This window comes from Zonotrichia leucophrys, chromosome 12 (assembly GCF_028769735.1).
Source record: "Zonotrichia leucophrys gambelii isolate GWCS_2022_RI chromosome 12, RI_Zleu_2.0, whole genome shotgun sequence".
In the NCBI taxonomy this organism is placed as follows: Eukaryota; Metazoa; Chordata; class Aves; order Passeriformes; family Passerellidae; genus Zonotrichia; species Zonotrichia leucophrys.
Window position 1 is genome coordinate 4,642,398 of NC_088182.1, and position 18,985 is coordinate 4,661,382.

The 18,985-nt window shown below is 46.5% G+C and overlaps 1 protein-coding gene across 5 annotated transcripts in view; it reads left to right on the top strand.

Annotated features, from left to right (window-relative positions):
* The window catches only part of FRMD4B (FERM domain containing 4B), a 132,410-nt gene that overhangs the window by 20,867 nt on the left and 92,558 nt on the right, over window positions 1-18,985 (top strand). Inside the window, exon 1 of one of the 5 annotated variants that reach the window (XM_064724091.1) lies at window positions 5,211-5,286. The exons of 3 other annotated variants lie outside the window; for them this stretch is intronic. The gene's annotated coding sequence lies outside the window, so the exon portion shown is untranslated. Of the gene's footprint in view, window positions 1-5,210; window positions 5,287-18,985 lie in introns of those variants that run through there. One more of the 5 variants, XM_064724092.1, reaches the window with a different exon arrangement.

Consider the following 18,985-nt stretch of genomic DNA (forward strand, 5'->3'; position numbering starts at 1 on the left):
AACATTTCCAGAAGCTCTTTGCCCTGCTCCTGTTGGGCTGTTCTCTTGCTGTCTCCAGGAATCCCCTCTGTGATGGTTTTCACAGGGGTCTTTGGAGAGGGAAGAGTTGAGGATTTGTCTCCATATTTCAGAAGGCTTGGTTTATTATTTTATTATATATATTGCATTAAAACCATACTAAAAGAATAGAAGAAAAAGTTTCTCAGAAGGGTAGTTAAGCTAAGGATAGAATAGAATGAATAATAGAGGCAGCTGTCCCAGACTCTGTCCGAGCCAGCTGACTGTGATTGGCCATTAATTACAAACAACCACATGAGACCAATCACAGATGCACCTGTTGCATCCCACAGCAGCAGATAACCATTGTTTACATTTTGTTCCTGAGGGCTCTTAGCTTCTCAATAGGAAAAAAATCCTAAGGAAAGGATTTTCATAAAAAGATGTCTGCGACACCCTCCAAGCTGGTCAGAGGCTCTGGTGCAGGCAGGATGTGCCTGTCATGGTTGTACAGGTCCCAGGCCAGGTACTCCATTATAAATATTATAAATATTTTAAATTACTTGTGTCCTGGATTGCTGGACATCCCTTATTAACAGCTAGTTGAGTGATAGAAAATGGGAAGCTGTTATAAAGCAGTGGATAATTCCATAGTTTGGGACTAAATTGACTTTGTTCCCAAGATAAAGCCTTGACAGATGGTTCTGTTGGTGCTGGAGAACCCAAATGGGGCTTTCCCTCAGCCAGGGCTGTGCTGTGCTTCAGTCCCTGCTCCAGGGCTGTAGATGGATGTGTCCCCTCAGCTGCTGCTCAGAGGGATGAGCACACTGCCACCAGGGCATTTATGGTGTGTATTAATGCATATAATCCAGCAGCTCGCTGGGAACAGGAGTGGGGTGGCTGGAGGGCAAGTGTGGAAAAACAAAGATCCCGTGCTGAGAAGGATCTGGGTGGCTTTACCTGTGGGACAGAGCCAGGCAGAGAAACTCCTTCCCAAGGAATTGCTGTCCCAAAGCAAGGTACTGCTCTTCCCAGACAATAAAACCACAGGGGTTGTTTGAATGAGAGTAACAGCACCTTTAACTGGGTGCAATTGCCTGGGAGGGTTAACAGCTTTGTGATGTTTGTGATTTAGTGCCCCTGTGCTGCTGTTCACTACCATGAAATTCTTGTGTTAAATGCCCTTTCAGCTTTGCCCCTGTGAAGGTGATGAAAGCTTTATACAAAATGTAAACTCTCAAGTGAAGCCTGTAGAAATTATCTGAATAAATTGGGTTGATTAATACCCATCTCCTGGCAGCACCAGCTCCTTCATGAGCTGGTTTTCAAAAGTTCTCTGTGTGTTGGGATTGTTTTTCCCAAGAAATTTTTTCTCATCTTGGTTAGAAACTGGCTTGTGTCCAAAGTATCCAAGTGGCTTTGAGTCCTGGTAAAACTCCAGTTTATTCAGACCTTGCTCTGGAAAAGGCCAAATATTCTCATGTCTTTATTCTTTAGAGGTGCAAGAATTTAATCATCTGTGTGTTTGGCTTGCTGGAGGAACAATCTGAATTGCTGAATTCAGGGAGGGAGAAAAAAAAATAGCTGTAACATAAACCAAACAGTATTTCTAAAGGCATGATGTCTTGACTGAATGGTTTTAATCAGCATAATTTGAATACTCTGTCATTGCTTAGCAAACAAAGCCCAAGTTGGCTCACAGAGCTATAGAATAACTAAAGCAGGCAATATCCCTGCCAGGGCATTCTTATCTTGCTCTTGGATTCCTGTCTGTGCACACAAGAAGGATGAAATTGGTGCATGCACAGGAGGGAAGGGGAGCTCTATGCATGAGAGCTCATTTGGGATGTGTGCCCAGAAAGCAGCTGCCTGTCTATGGAAGGGTTTGAGGCTCCACTTCTGGAAAACAGCCTTGGGTACCTTCTCATTTTTGCTGTGCAGGTTATTTGGGTTTTATGTTGTGAGCAGGGAGGGTCTGGTTTAAAACAACAGCTGGGCAGAAAGGTGGATGTTCAAGATCCATGTAAAGAAGAAAAAGTGCTACCATCAAGCTGGCTGTGTATGGGATGCATGCAGAGCCCTGCAGTGCACACAACTTCTGCCCCTTGTTCTGAAGGGTGTTTCTGGGTAAAAACCTGTTTCTGTGTCTGCGTGAAAGCCTGGGCTGCCCACATGGGCACTGTCAGGCAGTGCTGCCCCTGAGCTCACTCTTTCTGCAGCTCTCCTGCTTGCTGAGGATTAGATGGGAGCTAACCCAGAGGTGTTTCCAGGATTTTGGGCGCACGGCCTCCTCCATGGCTCTGAGCTGGCAGGCAAGCCTTGGCCTGCTGCTCCTGAGGTGCTGGCAGCTCTTACCTGGCCTGGGAGAAGGTGGCCTTGGGATGGGTGCAGCTCCCAGAGCAGAGTGTGGTAAAGCAGGGGGTTTGGGTGAATTGGTGCTGCATGAAATGAATGCAAATAGCAGAGGAGAAGGAGGAGGAATCCCCGTGGCTGTGGGGAGCTGACAGGCAGGTACTTGCCCAGTGCTGCTCTGTAGCTGCAGACCCACTGATCTCAGTCCTCCCCTTCCAAAAAGGGGTGTAAATGTAGGCCCTGAGCCAGGATTAAACCTGAACTTTCTAACAATATCTCTCACTGCCTCACTTTAAAAGCAATTTCTCCTTTCTGCTGTTGCTGTGTCCCAGGTGAAGGTGCCCAGTTCACATGGGTGTGCAGGGATAACTGCACAGCTGCTCTCCTGGAATCCCCATAAATTCAGCTCCTTTTGTGGTTGTGCTGGTGGCACAGCCTTGTGTGTAGGGAGCCTGTCATCTTCTCATGTCCCTGCATTTCTGAAAACTGACCACTAAATTCCTGGTAGTGTTCAATGGGATATAAATTCTCAAGGCTTTCCAGGCACATCGATGCTGTTGTGCAGGGATGTGTGCCAAGGTGTTCTCATTCCAGCTGTCTCTGAAATCTGACACTCTTTGGAGCTATCTGGCTTTCAGGGTTGCTCTGAACCAATGAACCTGGGCTGCTATTTGAATAAAAAGGTTGCTTCATCCAGAGATCTCTCTTAAAGAAAAAAAACTCGAAACCAAAATCAAAATAAGCCCAGAAGAAGCAATGCTGCTGCTTTGGGGGAGGAGAAATATGACAGAGCAGTGTCTGTGCCTTTGCTAAATTATACAGGGAGAGGAAAATGCTGTTTGTTGATGCTTGTCTGAGTTACAGCCACATTATCCTGGTGCTGCTGGGCATGGCGAGTGCAGCTCTGGGGATACAGATTCCTTAATGGCTCTGCTGCTCTGCAGTGATCCACTCTCTGGAAATCTTCCCATTTATTTCACTTGCTGCACACAATCTTTGCTCTCAAGCCAACTTTCCCCTCCTTGTTTAAGGCTCTCTGTTTTGGAAACTGTCACAAGGTATTTTCAGATTAATCCTTCTCCCTTCTCCCCCTGCAGCCTCCTCATCCTCATCATGATGTGGTCTCTGGCTCTCTTTATGGCTGTTTTGCTTCCTACATTTCTGAGACAAAGGAAAACCCACCTTCTGTAGGCTGGCCTCAGGCCAAGCCAGCTTTATTTAAATTTAATGTGGGCACTTGCCGGGAAGGAATCCCAAGTCAGGGTGTTTGAATTACCATGGTGCTGGCTCTGGCTGTAAAGGGAGGAGTGAGAAGACACACAAAGTGAGTTGATATTTTCATGTCTAGCTGTGTATTTACAGGATGTGAAACTTTATAGCCGTGCACTGGGAACCAGCAGGGGTATGTAAGATATATTCTGCTGGCAGGCAGGAGCAGCAAGCACTGGTTTTCCCAAAAGGGTTTTGTTTTATGAGGATGTTTGTGGCACATGTGCTGCCAATGTCAGTGGATATGAACAGCAGTGACATCTTGGCCCAGGAGCAGTGTCAGTGCATATTGCAGGGCATATCCAGAAAAGCATTTCATAGTCTTTTCCTTCATTTAGGATAGGGTAAGGAATAGAAGCAGCAGAGAAATGTTGCAGCTGGGTGTTTGTTGAATGGCTAGATTTGGGTTTTGGGACAGAAAGCTCATTACTGCTCTGATTTGTTGGTAGTGGGGGGATCTTTGCCTGCACAGGTAGGTCACTGTGGCAAGAAATTAGGAATATGATGGTGCTGTGGAAAATACAAATTGTATTTCTTGTTTTTGTGGTGTCTTGTGATGTCTGTGGCGCTCTGCCCTGGGGATTAACATTTCAGGACAGTCCCTTTTCCCTGGGGGTGAGTGCCTGGCCCAGGTGGATGAGCAACTTGCCAGGCACCAGGTGTTGGCCACTCCTGCTCCCACAGAGCCCCTGGGGACAGTGGGAATCCCCCTGCTCTGGGCAGTTTGTGACATTCACCTGCTGCTGGCCCTGCTCTCCAGCTCCCTATGGCAGTGCTGCTTTCCTGCCTCTGATTCCAAAGGGGTGGATTTTTGTTTTCCTTTCCAAAGAGACCTCAGGAGAACTGGTTTGCCTGGGCTATCCCTTAAACTTCCCTTGTTGAATAGACACTGCCATGGGTGCTGCACCTCCCACCACAACAGCAGCCCCACGCTTTGTACACAGTGGGGAACAAGTGCCACTGAAGTGACAGTGTGCCACCAAGGCCAGCAAGTGCCATTTCCAGCAGGATCCCTGCAGGATCCCTGCTCCTGGATCCCATCAAGGGCCATTTCCTGCAGGATCCCTGCTCCTGGATCTCTGCATGGCTCAGTGTAGAGGGACAGAATGTAAGAAAATGAAGATAGTGCAGAAGGTAATCTCACACCTGAGGAGTTGCAGCTGTGCCAATCACCAAAGATTAGGAACAGGCCTGCCCTTAACAGGCCACAGCTGTGTCCAATAACAAGGGTGCTACAAAAGAGTGGGTTGGCTGGGTGAGGAGAGAGCTGGAGTTTGTTGATTGTGCTGTGAAGAAGGAGTCAGTGCTGTGAGGAGTTGACCGTGAGAAATCACCAAGAAGGTATGGGAATTTTGCAATTAGATGACAACAGCTCAGCAAGTGCCATTTCCTACAGGATCCCTGCTCCTGGATCCCTATATGGGTCAGTGTGGGGGGATAGAATGAAAGAAAATAGTGCAGAAAGTAATCTCACACCTGAGGAGCTGCAGCTGTGCCAATCACCAAAGATTAGGAACAGCCCTGCCCTTAACAAGCCACAGCTGTGTCCAATAACAAGGGTGCTACAAAAGAGTGGGTTAGCTGGGTGAGAAGGGAGTTGGAGTTTGTTGGCTGTGCTGTGAAGGAGTCAGTGCTGTGAGGAGCTGCCCATGAGAAGTCACTGGAAAGGTATGGAACTTTTGCTATAAGATGACAACAGCTCAGGAAGTGCCATTTCCTGCAGGATCCCTGCTCCTGATCCCTGCATGCCTCAGATGAGTGCAGGGAGCGAGCGCAGCCTCGCTCTTTGTTCCTGGGTTATTGGAACTGTCTGACAGCAGGGCTGGGATTTGCTCTGCCAGGATTTCTCCTGTCTATTTAATAGGTGCTTGTGGGCATCTAATAACCAAGCCCAGAATAAACTGCGTGGGAAGGTGAGGCTGCAATAGGAGGTACCTGAGCTTTCAGCTGTGTCTGCGGGGATCCCTGTCCCTGGGGATGTGTTTGAGAGTGCTGGGCTTGTTGATGGCACAACAGAGATGTAATTACAGGTCTGTTCTCTGTCACAGCTGTGTTGTCCTCTGGTACAGACCAGGCATAAATTTGGGGTTCCCAGGGGAAAATCTGAGTAATTATGTGTGTGTGTGTATTTTAATGCTACCCACTTAAGCTAAAAGGAAGAATTTCCCACTTTTTGCTACCACGTGTCAAGCTTGTCTTTTTCCTTCTGCTCCTTTGCCAGTAGATGTGAATTTTTAATATTTTCATTTAATCTATTCTTTCATCTCTACAATTTGATGTTCTGTATTTCTAAACTTTAAGAGGCTGCCTTTTTCTGAGTCAAACCAGCAGGATTGGGACTTTTTGCTCTTTGAATCTGCATGTCTCCTAAGTCAGCAAGTCATCTGATACCTTTTTTCCCCAAAAACATATTTTTAAAAAAAGGTCATGTAACAAAATTTCCTGCAGTAAAGATGGTTTTAAATAGAAGTCCCACTTGGAGCTACTGAACCTCAGAGCATAATGCCACCAAAGACTCTAAAATAAGGAGGTGGGGTGGGGTGCAAATCTCCATGTTAAATCACATAAAGCCAGAGTCCCTTGAGTATCGCTAATGCTGCGTGATGGATGAGAATTTCCCAAAATAGACATTTGGATTTTTTCCCTTTTGAAAGGACTTTGTCTCACCATGCAGTTGCTGACAGTGATGCATAAAAGCAATACAGGGAGCGAGCTCTTCTCTGGGTTTTCTTCCTCTGGCAGAGGAATAGGAGAAGCACTGTGTTGAATTCATATGCCATATTTCTCACTGGGGCAAGCATTTAAAACATTTGGGAGGAAGTATTGAGCCTGACTGCAGTTATCTGGCTGTGCACAGTACCTGGTTTGATTTCTGTCCCACTTGGGACAGAAAATGGAGATTGAGCTCAGAGCATTCCCTTCCCAAAGACTGCCTACAGGAGCATTGTACTGCAATTCTATTTGTGTTACCCTAATTGTGGCATGCAGTTAAAAGCAAGAAATTAAAGCTACATTTAAATTTCTTTTCATTTCTTTAAATTTTTCTTTCATTTCTTTTAATGTCCTTTTTCCTGAACTTTTAGTTTACAAGCTTTGTAGAGACTTTGAGCTGTGATGTTGGAAGTGCAGCAGCATCAGGTCAGGCATCTCTGGGGATTGGGGGAATTGCTTTTGGTCACCCAACAAAGAATGTGTTAAAAATACCAGGATAGGCAGGACAGCAGCCAAGGCTTGGTGCCTGCTAATGGCAGATAAACAGCTTGAACTCTGTGTCAAGTCCTAGAGAGGTTAAAGTGCCCAGTTTTTTAAACTATTCAACAAAGCCCTACTTCAGGCAGCCCCTTCTCACAGTGTGTGCTCTGAATTTGTGTCCCTTGACTGTAAATAGTGTGGGAGTGCAAATTGAGGACTTTGGCCACCACAGTGTGAAAAATTCAAGTCATGGTCACTGACTGGAAAGTGGCCAGACAGGGAAGTGTGGAGAGCTTCAGATGGAGGGGACCAAAGTTGGCTGTCACCCATCAAACTTAGTTCAGAATCTGATTCCATTGAAATTAAAAGGGAGAAGCTTTTGTTCCTTACAAAAAACAGGGAGAACTTCTTACTGTGGTGAAGGAGCCTCATGTGTGTAGGTGTTGTTTACATAATGCACCATATCAGGATATCTGCTAAATCCAAAGTGGCATCCTCAGCTGCAGTCAGCCACCTTCTTTTCTGCTATAAATAATGAATCTATTTTTTGCTGCAAAAGTAGTCCCATTGGGGAAAACTGATCAAGGCCATTTGCAGGGTTTTGGAGCTTTTAATGTGTTTTCCAGCTGGGATGCTTTGTCTGCTGTGCTGGTCCTCAAGCTGAGCTGCTCTCAGTTGGTGTGACACAGCCTCAGTGCAGTGTGGTCACCCTGTAAAATTAGTCAGGGGCTTGGTTTGTGTCACATCTTTGGCAAAGAACTGGAGAAATCTGTGAGTAACTTCCCACCCATTTCTTCCAGGAGTAATCTGAAACACCCTCCCTTTGCCTGTGTCAGGTATGTTTTACTCTTATAGACTTGAATGGATCATTATCTTGTTGTAGCTTGATCTGTGAGGATTCACTGATTGTTTGTAAAGCAGTCTGTGATCTATTACTCAGATGAAATCATGTTGTCTTATAGCTGTGAAAATGTAACTGGTGTTGAGTTTAAAAGCAATAAGGCTTCTGTCAGGCAAGCTTTTCCTGACTCTGTTCTGAGGATAAATTACTTTCTAGGAGTATTCTGTTACACGGGGTCGTGTGGGTGGGAAGACTCACAACTCTGCTGCTGCATCAGTCTGAGAAATGAGAGGTGCAGCGATTTTAAACAGTCCTTGCGGGGAAGGAGTGGTGTTAGCTGGTGGCTCTTGCTGAAGGGCAGTTTGAGACCCTTTAGAAGTCATTTGAGTGTCAGGTTGAGACCCTTTAGATGTCATTTCAGTGTCAGGTTTCATGTGAAAGGGCAGCAGGGGACTGAGGGAGGTTGGGGCTCAGTGAGAGGTGCTTCAACCTGGCAGCAGGTAAAGAGGTAAAGATTGCCTTGGAGCATTTCACTGATGCTGCTGGAGACACCAAAGCATGGCTTGAATGATCAGAAGCTCAATTGGCAAATTCAAACGAAAGGGAACTGTTTCTGTTGTGTGTTGTTCACGCAAATTCAGCCAATAAATAGTGGGTTTGTGGTTACAGAATGGTTTGGGCTGGAAGGGACATAGAGATCATCCGGTTCCAATGGGCAGGGACCCCTTCCACTATCCCAGGCTGCTCCAAACCCTGTCCAGCCTGGCCTCGGGCACTGCCAGGGATGCAGGGGCAGCCACAGCTGCTCTGGGCACCTGTGCCAGGGCCTCAGCACCCTCACAGGGAAGGATTTCTCCTCAATATCCCATCCAGCCCTGCCCTGTGTAAGTCAGCAGCCTTTCCCTGCCCTCGCCAGAGCAGAGGCCATGGGGGGTGCCATCACTTCTACTGCTTTTCTCATTTTAATTTGCTCTCCCACTCCAGCTCTGGGCTTTAAATACTTGCAGCTGGAATGGGATGGGCTCTGATTAAAATAAACATGATACAGCAGTTAGGCATGTGATTATAGAATCTGTGCTCCCACCATTGGTAGGTGGGTTTAAACAAAAATGAGGATGGGTAAAAGTGGAAACAATTTGTATTTAAAAAAAAAAAGTTCTCTTCAGGGCTGTAAATCAGTTTGTCCGATTTCTAAGTGCTTTGAATCAAGCAAAGGTTTCCTTTTGGTGCCCTAAAATCAAAATGAAGCCAAAAATCACAGAACTGAATTAATTATCTTTGAGTTAAATCTTGCAAGTAATACTGTATAAACACTTGAGATCCAAGGGGGATTACAGGCAGATACTGAGCTGGTGGAACAGTTTAGGGATGTTCTGAATTGCAAACCAGGCATTTAGAAAGCATTTCTGGAGCTGCTCCTCTGGGCTGGGAGAGCATGGAGGGCAGGGTGAGGCAGCTGAGGGCAAACCCAGAAGGAACTGGACTTGGCTGAGCTTGGAGAGCCTGAATGAGAGGAAAGAGAATGGCTGAATATCTGTCAGGCTTTGCCCCCTGCTCCATCCCATCCCTTCTCAGGTGCTGCCAGTGATGTTTGCAGCGCTCCGTTTGCTCAGGGGGTTTGGGGTGTTTCTCTCAGGAGCTGTGGCTCAGGGTGGGGGGAAGCTCTGCCTGCTCCAGTGATCTTGAGGAAACATCTTTGTATGGTTCTGTTTGCTCATCTGGGAAATGAGCATCAGCCACAGCAGGGAACTCAAATCAACTGAGCATCGGGCGCTTGGGACGGAATTTTACTTTGGATCACTCCTGAAATAGAGTGAGGTGTGAGATTCTGTGTTACTGTGGTGTGGCATAAATCACCTCACTGTGACAGCAGGGGAGGGGAAGAGAGAACTCAGGTGTTTTTTGTGATGAAGGAGAATAATTAGTGTATTGCATAGTTTTTAATGCTGTATCATGACAGACATCAAGTGCCAGATTCTCTCTTGTTCAAGACAAATGAGTTCTTTATCCTCTCTCTCTGTCTGTAATAAGACTATACATGATTAAATAATGGTTTCATTTCCCAAAGAACAGTTGATGAATCTAAAGTTTCTATCTTCCCTGTACAGGCACCTACACAGATTTTATATTTGCTATAGAAATAATTTTTTCTATAATTGAAATAATTATATCGAAATAATACATATTTTCTTATAGAAAATAAGAAATAATTGTTTCTTATTGGAAATAATAAGAATGAAGTAATGAACTTCATTCATAAGTGAAATGTTACTTTGTTTCCTTAGCTTTGTGGAGTTTTTCCTCTGTTTGAAATGCTTTGACTTCTCTGTTCTGATTTTTACCTGCTGTAACTAGTGGTGCATGCTATCCCTGCACATTTCATTTTCCTGGATGATTTATTTACCAGTGACACTGCAGAGCCCTTGACATAGTAATTGCAATGATGTGATCATCCAAACATCAAAGGCAGGAGCCCCTGGTTTCTCATCTCCCTCATGCTGCTGCAGTCCTCCCACCTCTCCCTTTGTGCTCCCTCTTTGTTGCTTTAATCCTTCAGGAGAAGGAAAGAATTATGTCATAATTGGATAAGAACTGGGGAGTGCAGGAGCAGGTTTCTCTATGTGCCTGCCTGCCTGGCTTTGCTCAGAGGTGCCAGGATGCTCTTTGGGCTTTGCTGTCCCCATGTCCCCTGGGTGTGTCCCAGCAAGGATGGGCAGAGAGCAGGGCTGTGCCTGCTCTGCCTTTCCTGGAGAAACACTGGGGCTGGGTGGGTGGGAGAGCCTTGGTTTTCATCTTCCCCACCTCTTTCTGCATCTTCAGGGCTCAGACATGTCTTGTGCAAGAGGGGAAGGTGCTCTCCCCTTGGTGGGCTGAGCAGGACCTGGCTGTGCTCCAGTCTGCTCCCTGGGTCTGATCTCAGAATCACTGAGGCTGGAAAAGCCCTCCAGGACCATTGAGTCCCACCATTGTCCCAGCTCCAGCACTGAACCACATCCCTAAGCACACACCCACATGTTTTCTGAGCATTTCCAGGGATGAGGACTCCACCACTTTCCTGGATTTTCTCTCTGCCTGCTGCCTACAAGCTCAGCCTGGTCTCAGCCTGTGTGGAGGGAGACCTGAGACTGGTGCAGAGCTCAGAGCTCTGTCCTTGTCACCTCTGCTCTGTGGAGCCTGTCCCAGGCAGAAGTGATGCTCTCCCTGGCTGTCACTGACCCTGGCTGGGGCTTCAGAGCAGTCCCAGGCCGCTCCAGGGTGTGCAGCAGTGATTGCTGCAAACCAGAACCCGAGCGTGCTGCATAAACACAGCATACTAGAAATGTTTCCTTTTCTATTGGCTCTCTTCTATCATATACGAAAATACATCTTGCAGGAGAAGATGCTGGCAGGATGAAGCAGAATCAGACCAGGTTTCATTCAGCAGGAAGGAATTTTAATTTTCACTTTGAGGCTCTTTGCTGGTCTGAGCTCATCTCGTGCACGCTCTCCTGCCGGTTTGCTGTGGGCTGGGCAGATGTTGCAGATGTTCATCCCCCTGCAATGCCAGCTCCCTCTGCAGCTCCTGAGCTCTCTGGGAACCTGGGACGCTGCTGTCTGGAGAACAGGCTCCCCAAGAGCTGGTTCTGGAAGAGGCCCCTCAGCAGGGAGCTAAATGTTAATGTGAGGGATTAAAGACTGCTTGGAAGGTGAAAGTCTGGCAGCGGTGTTGAAGTGCTAAATCACTGCTCAAGGCATGCTGGTTTCACCAATTCAGGCTGAGACCATTAATTAACTTGTTCTGTGAGTGTGCACATCTCATTTAAGCAGCTTTCTATTATTTGGGAGGAGACCAGAAGGGGAGAAGGTACTAGGAAATACATGATATTTCTTCATCTTCTGAAAAGCAGCTGGAAGCTCCAGTTCCTGCTGAGAGCAGAGTGGGGTGAATTCCCACTCCCAAGATAATGTACTCTGGGATTTGGAGGGACCAGCTGACCCAAGGCAATGCACTTAGCCCTTGGCACAAATTCTCTCTCTTCCCAGACTGCAGGAGCCAAGGCTGCTGCTGCTCCATTACATGCTAATAGTCTGAGAAATAAAATACAATTATTAGTTGAATTGTTAAATGGACCTAGAGCCTGAATCAGAAATTGCTTTCCAACAGCAACTGGAGCATACAGTAACAAAACAAAACCAAAACAAAAAGAGGCAAAAGAAGGATTACTGCAGGGTTTATTTATTTTGCATGCTTACGGACAGTGCAGTGGACTGTTTGGTAGAGGGGATGCAGCTCTGGGTGAGGCTGGGATGTAGCTGTGCTCCAAGTTCTGGAAATGGCTTTTTGTGTGCAGCCATGTCTGTGCTTCACTTCCTTTACAATAAAGGAGTGGGGTCTGTGAGGAGATGGCAAAATCTATCAAGTTTAATGTGGTCTTCTGCATTGAAGCAGTGAATATCACTGTGTTCAGCCCAATGCATGTTAAGTCCAGCACTCCAGCACTGCCATCCTGGAGCAGAATGGATTTTATTCTTCTGAATCTGGCTGTTGAGTGCTTCAAAACACCCAGTCCTGGGGTGCATTAGGAGGCCTTGTGGGCAAATCTCCCCTCTCCCAGGGACTGATAGAAGATGGGATGGGATGGAAGCAGGTCCAACATGGAAAAAGCCTGGGGCTTTGCTAGGTGCTGGTAGCTTTGCTGCAAATTTTGCTGTGGGTTATATCCTTTTGTCTCTTGGTGAAGGTGGTAGGACACAGGGAGCCACCAGCCTCTCTACTTGTTCCCCTGCAACAAGAAAGGTTCTGCTGGGAGACAGCTGCCCCCAGTCTCTCCCAAAAGAAACCAGGCCAGCAGTGTTGAAGCTTGTCTGCAGAGCTGCAGGTCAGCATGGGATCTGCTCTCCCCAGAAAGGAATGCACAGTGGGGTGTGGAGGGAGAGCATGTTTGGTTCTGAGGGCTTTGTTGATGCCAGGAGCTTGGCTGGGTGAAGGCAGATGGAAGTAATTTCAAGGGACAGGAGCCAGCTGACAGTTGCATCTTGATTCTGAACAACTGTGGGTGAGCCAGTCCTTGGAGGAAGCTTTTACCCTAACCCCTGTCATTTAGTGGTTGTTCTGTGCCCTAAGAATGAAGGTTTCTGCTCCCTTACTGTCTGCCCATGGTGTTTTTAGATTTTAGCCCTTCCTGGTAATCCCAGAATGACAGATCACAGATGATGGGGGATGATGATTTCCATCATGTTGCGGCCCTTTGCTTTTGATTTCTTTTCTTAAATCCCAAAGTCCAGACTCCTGGAGTGTTGATACTGCAGTAGCTGCTCTCCCCTTGGCTGGTGTGTGAATCTCAGGGCAGCTGAGGAGATGCTGGAAACAGGAACCTCAGAAAGCAGATGGAAAGGAGCCCAGATGATGATAGCTGTATAATGCATTTCTCACTGCTTTATGCTGTCTTATCCCAGACAAAGCTTTATCTTTCATCCCATAATTGTGATTCCCTGTAGGCAGCTTAAAGTGAGCTTTCCAAAGGTCGATAATTTTATCTATTAGATGCCTCCTATGATCTCTGAGTGCAGACATGGGTACTTGAAGGAAGGTTTCCAGGGCAAATTCCTGTAGTTTCAGTGAACTTCGCTATGAGACTTAATTGCTTTGAGCCTGTTTAGCAGGATTGTCCACATTTGCATTTGTGATATGGTTGAGTAATTCACTGCTGGAGGGGGTTCCTTCCCCTGCCACCTTCCCTTTCAGCTTTGAATGCATTCCTCCAAGATCCTTTTCTGTTACCATACCTGTCCCAGAAGATGAGCAGAATCAACAGCTGGCATTTTTTTAAATGTATTTTGAACTTAATGGGCATTTAAAACATGTCCAATTGTTTTTGCTTGTGATTTTCTTCTAGGTTGCATTATGTGTTATGGTTCATACTAAAGGAAAATAAACTTTCATAGGTGGTGAAGGGAATAGATGTTTTCCAGGCTGAATTCAGCTGCAGCTGTGTAGGACAACCCTTGCAGAGAGTGGCTCAGCAGTGTGGTTCAGGGTGCAGAGAGCAGTGATTACAGAGGCCACATCCATTCATCCCTCAGTGCTGCCCATGCTGGGACGTGGCCTTTCCCTAAGGAGAGGGGAAAAGAGCAAACCTGTGAGCTGCAGGCTAAAGCAAACAGATAAGAAGCTTTGAAAACAGATGGGACTGTTTTGAATCAAATCCTGCAAGGGGGAGTGGAAGGCGTTGGGGCTGATATGCAAGGGGGATGACTCAGTGCTGCTGTCATCCAGGTCTCCTCTTGCAGAATTAGTGATTATTGCCTGAGAACATCATTTACCAGAATCCAAACTGGAGACAGAAGTCTCTAACCTGAGACCCCTTAGCACAGGGTCATTTCTGCAGCAAGGTGCCCCTGACTCTTGCTCAGTGCTGCAGAGGGTCCTGCAGGCTCTCAGGGCTGGGCATTCACCAGCCCTGCTCCTTGGAAAACCACAAGCACAAGGAATCCCGTGGGATTCCATCAGGGATTCGTTTGGCTGGTGCAGGGATGAAGTGAAATTGCTGGATTCACGTTTGGAGGGGAAAGTGCCTCTAATCCTGAAGTGCCTGATGCTGTGGGAGCCTGGGTGTGGAAAGTGCTGCCAGCTGAACCTCTGCACTCCTCTCAAAATGCTTTCCTTCCTTTTGCCCCGGTAATTGTGAGTTTGGGTGTGGTACCTGCAAACTGGCCCATCATTGGGTACATATGGATGATGAGGGACCCTGCTGCCATCTTCTCACAATCCTGGTCCTGGCTGTGTCTGATGGGTTTTTAGGAACAGCTTCTCTTGCTGAGTCTTTGCTAAATCTAATCTTGAGTACAGCCTGAGCTTTTATTTAACTACATCAGATGCTAACCAGTGCTTTGGTTGGAGTGCTTCTAGATGGAAAAATATAAGAAAATTTCTTTTAAAACGCCCCTTCCAAAACCCCAAAAGAAATCGCCCAACCCCTACCCCTGGAGATGTCACAGACCAGAAGAAATGAAGAGCTGCTGACCTCCCCATTGCTGCACAGGTGCCTGGTTAGGAGGCATCACCTGGAGAATGTAACACCCCTGGCACACAGAGCAATCCCAGGGACAGGGATTCTTCCTCTCCTGGGGTAATATAGTCTGGACTCCCAGTTGTGCTGTATCATAACAGCCTCTTGAGAAATTGGGCTCAGCAGCTCAAGCCAAGCCCCTCATTGCCTTGTGGGGCACTGCAGATCAGTGCTGGGGCAAGATTGGGCTCTTACCACAATCTCAGCTCTTTAATTAAAGTAACATGGAACAAAACAGGGAGAATTAAAAATAACAACTCTCACAAGTACAGCTTGTCTTTTTATTAGGCTTGTCCTCACTTTCTCTGCTGCTCTGATAAGGAGGATGTTCTCCCTCCGGGGTGGAGGGAATAAACTGGGATGGAACTCATTTGTTGGGGCATTATCTGTTAATTAATTTTGAACACTAATCCTGTTCCCCATACACTGTTTCTCCTGGTTTTAGAATGTAGAGCACAGTTCTGCTCAAGGAGAGGAGGGGCAGCTTGTGCTGTGGGGAGGTTTTCCCTAAGCCTGTGCTGCAGCTCACTTTTGGGAAGGTGGGAGCTTTCCCAGAGCATGGAGAATTTAAAATTCACCTTAAAGGACACCCTGAGCCTGAGCTGCAGCCTGTCCTGATGTGAGTCCCCAGGGCAGGGTGAAGGGGCTGATCCAGTGAATCCCAGTGGAGCTGGCACTGCTGGGAGGGAATTTCCTTCCAGTGGGTCAGGAGCCCCCTGTCAGTCCCAGCAGTGCTTCTGCTCCTGCAATGGGCAGAAAGGCACTGCCAGAAAATTATTTAATTGATGAAAAAGAAAATATGATCGTACATTTTTTTCTATACATTTCTCTTTTTAGAATAATCTGAAAGAATATTTGAGCCTCTGGATAATATGAGCTGGTTTCCTTTTTGTACCCAGTCTTCTGATGGAAGACATTCTGGTTTTAAGTGGTCTCTTTAATCTGATGGGAAGTCTGCCATTCCAATAGAAGGAAATGTGGGCTCTCTTTAATCTTTTTTGATTAAGTGATAATATTTTTTTTCCTATTCCTTTTGGTCTTTCTCTGGCTCAGCAGTTACTCCTGGCTGCCCCTGCATCCTGCTCATTGAGCTTTGCCTAGTCTTTCAAAATCAATATGTGCTGCTAAATTACTGGAGTTGGAGAATAAAATAAAAAAAAATCCAATATGAGATTTTGGCATGTAAGTATGGCTTATAAAATCCTAGGATGGTCTTTAATACAAGCCATCTTGCTTTCTCATTTCTGGTGTATACATAAGAGTCCATAAGTGAAAATCCCTGTTCAAGGAAAGGAGTAATAATAATATTCAGCAATCCTGGAGAAGGGCTAATTCTTCGTTCTGTCCAAGTTTCTAAGCTGCTGCAGGTGTCTCAGGCAGTGACTTCATGTGCTGCCCTTTCCCACAGTGGCTCACTTTCCAGTAACAGAGTGCAGGGTGACCTCTGTGCTGTCATCTTGCTTGCAGTTCAGGTGGATTAAGGGACAGACTGGAAAAAACGTGTATGAAACGAATTCCAGCTTGCCAGTGTGCTCTTAGAATACACAGAGCAGGAAAACATTAATTACGTGCTGGCTATGGGCAAGGCCGATTTCTCACAGGGGAATTCTTGGATATGGTTTGTTTCATTCCTTAAAGGAAGAAGACATTTGGGATCTGGGTATGGAATTGGGACCATGATGGTCTTGAAGTGCTGACAGCAACTTACCAGGAGGAAAATTATCCATTTCTTAAAAAACTATGTTCTTTTTGGCACTATATCTTAAATTATGTTCCTTTCTAGCCCGAGACCAATTTTCTTCTAAGAGAGATGAATTTTTGAAGACTTTTATCTCCAATAAAACTAAATTTGGTTGGTTAAAAGGTGGAGCAGAACTGACTGAAGGGCAGTCCCTGCTGAGATGGGGTCATCCAGGGGGCTGTGCTGGGTTCAGGCCCCTCCAGAACCAAATGCTGGCTCTGGAGGGGCTGACCCAGCCTGGGAAGACTCCAGGAAGTTTTGGCTCAGATTGCTGATCACAAAAGGGTCCCCTGGGAATATCTGATCTGTTTAACTGTTGTTCTAAGCAAATCAGTCCCAGTGGAGGTTATTAAATCCTGGTGAGAACTTTCACTATCTGCCTTGAATCCCTGTTCCCGTGATATTTCCTACTAGGACATGGTATTGTTGCCATACAAAGGCAATTACACCATGGTGAGCATTTACTGTAAATACCCAAAATGCAGAGCAGCTCTCCCAGCACTGGGGTTTGATCTCACTGTTTCTGGCATGAAGGAATTCAGCTGGTGAGGTCCAGGGTATTCCCATGGGAAAGGGGAGCTTGCCTGTGCTGCTGTTGGTTCATTGATTTATATTTGTCAGGTATGTAAAACAAAATTAGGGCCTAGATTTTTTTTTGTATGTTTGGTTTTTTGTTTGGGCTTTTTTTGTTAGTTTTTGGGGATTTTTGTTGTTGTTTTTTGGGGGTTTTGTTGGGGTTTTTGGGTTTTGTTGTTGTTTTGGGGTTTTTTTGGGATTTTGTTGTTTTGGGGATTTTTTTTGGGATTTTGTTGGGGTTTTTTTGGGTTTTTTGTTGTTTGGGGTTTTTGTTGTTTTTTGCTGGGGTTTTTGTTGTTGTTGTTTTTGGTGTGTGTGTGTGAATTGCTAGGATTCTTCATGAATTTGAGTGTTTCCCCTCTGTACATAGCCAAATAACTCTCTGCCTCTCTCTCCTGGCATTGTGGAGATAAATTTAGAGGTTCTGTTGAAAAACCTGACTTGTCCAGTAAATATTAAATGCACTTTCATGGGGAAAACTATCAAAAGCTGGTTTTAATACTGGAGCTGGTGAGGGGATTTGAGCAGTCAGGGCGCTGGGAGCAAGGGATGTGCCTCTGAGAGTGCCTGTCAGTGCCACACCACAGGCACAGAACAGTTAATAAAGTATTTTATTAACTGGCCCTCAATATTTATTACAAATAAAATATATTTATTCCTCCCTCACCCCACTGTCCCTCCTGAAGTCGCTCAGTGCTGTGTGTGCTGAGCTCTGGGAGCTGCAGAGGTTTGGTGCTGGCTGCCCTCTAGTGAGGCACTGCCCAGCAGGAATAAATAAAGAATGAATGAATGAATAAATGCAGAGATCCCTGCCCGGCCATCCTGCTCTCCATCTGTGGCATCCCCGAGGTTTTGATCCATCCCTGGAACCTCAACCTGGTCCTGCTCTGCCTTCCCGGTGGGAATCTGCTCTCAGCCCATTAGTGGGTGTTAAATGAGAGGGGAAAATTCGATTTTCCTCAAGAGCATCACCACTGCAGGGGGTGCAAGGTGTCTGTGGGGACGTGGTATCCATATCATAAAATTTAATAAACTTTTGGGAGGCTTTGGATGGCTGGGAGCCCCCTGTTCCTCTCGGTGTGCTGGCATCCCTCTGTGCCAGCCACGCCACTGGGAAAGGTTTTGCTTTGTGTCCATAGGGCTGAAATACCTCGGGATGGGCTTTTTTTAATCCTGCATTTCCCTGGCTGTTTGCACATTGTAGTAATCGTGATGTGGGGAGAGTGCAAGTCCTGCCACCATCATCATTGTGATCATTGGGATTAAAAATGCAGTTTTGGATGTGAGGTTGGCAATCCTGGAGTCCTTGGGGTTTGGACTCCCCAAGAAATGTGGGAAGCTCCCCTAGGCTTGAGTTTTATGTGTGAGGGCCCCCAAAACTGTGATCCATGCATGCTGCAGCTGCTGAGGAGAAAAGCCAGGGAGAGCAGGAGATTTTGGCAGGGCTGGGTGTTTTTAATGCTGGAGCTGCCCTGTCTAAGAGCAGGTGTGTGGATGCAGGAGGAGAGCCCAGCAGAATTCACCCAGCAGGGGAATTGGACAGATTCCTTGCATAAAACCAAGCTTGAAACCCTCACCAGCGCCCTGGGCCATGGAGAGACCGGTCCTGCTGCTGCTTTTTGGGGATACCCAAGGGCTGCAGGAGGGAGATTGGGCAAACAGGGTTAGAAGAGCTTAGTCAGGATGTGTTTGTTTAAAGGATCTGCTCCAGCCTGACTCCTGTAATTTGGTAACGAGTGTGTTTCTGCTCCTTGGAAACATTTCATTCATTAGGCTAATGGAGGGAGGATTATGCAGAGGTGAACCTGAAAGATGCCAAGCAAGGAGGGGTTTGCATTGGCCTGAGCCAAGGCGTGCAGCAGGAGTGGCTGCTGGGCTGGGGGACACAGCAATGTCACCATGGGGCTGTGCTGTGAGTGCCAGGGGGTCTTGGCTGTGTCCCTGGTGTTTTCTGTCTGCTGTTACAGG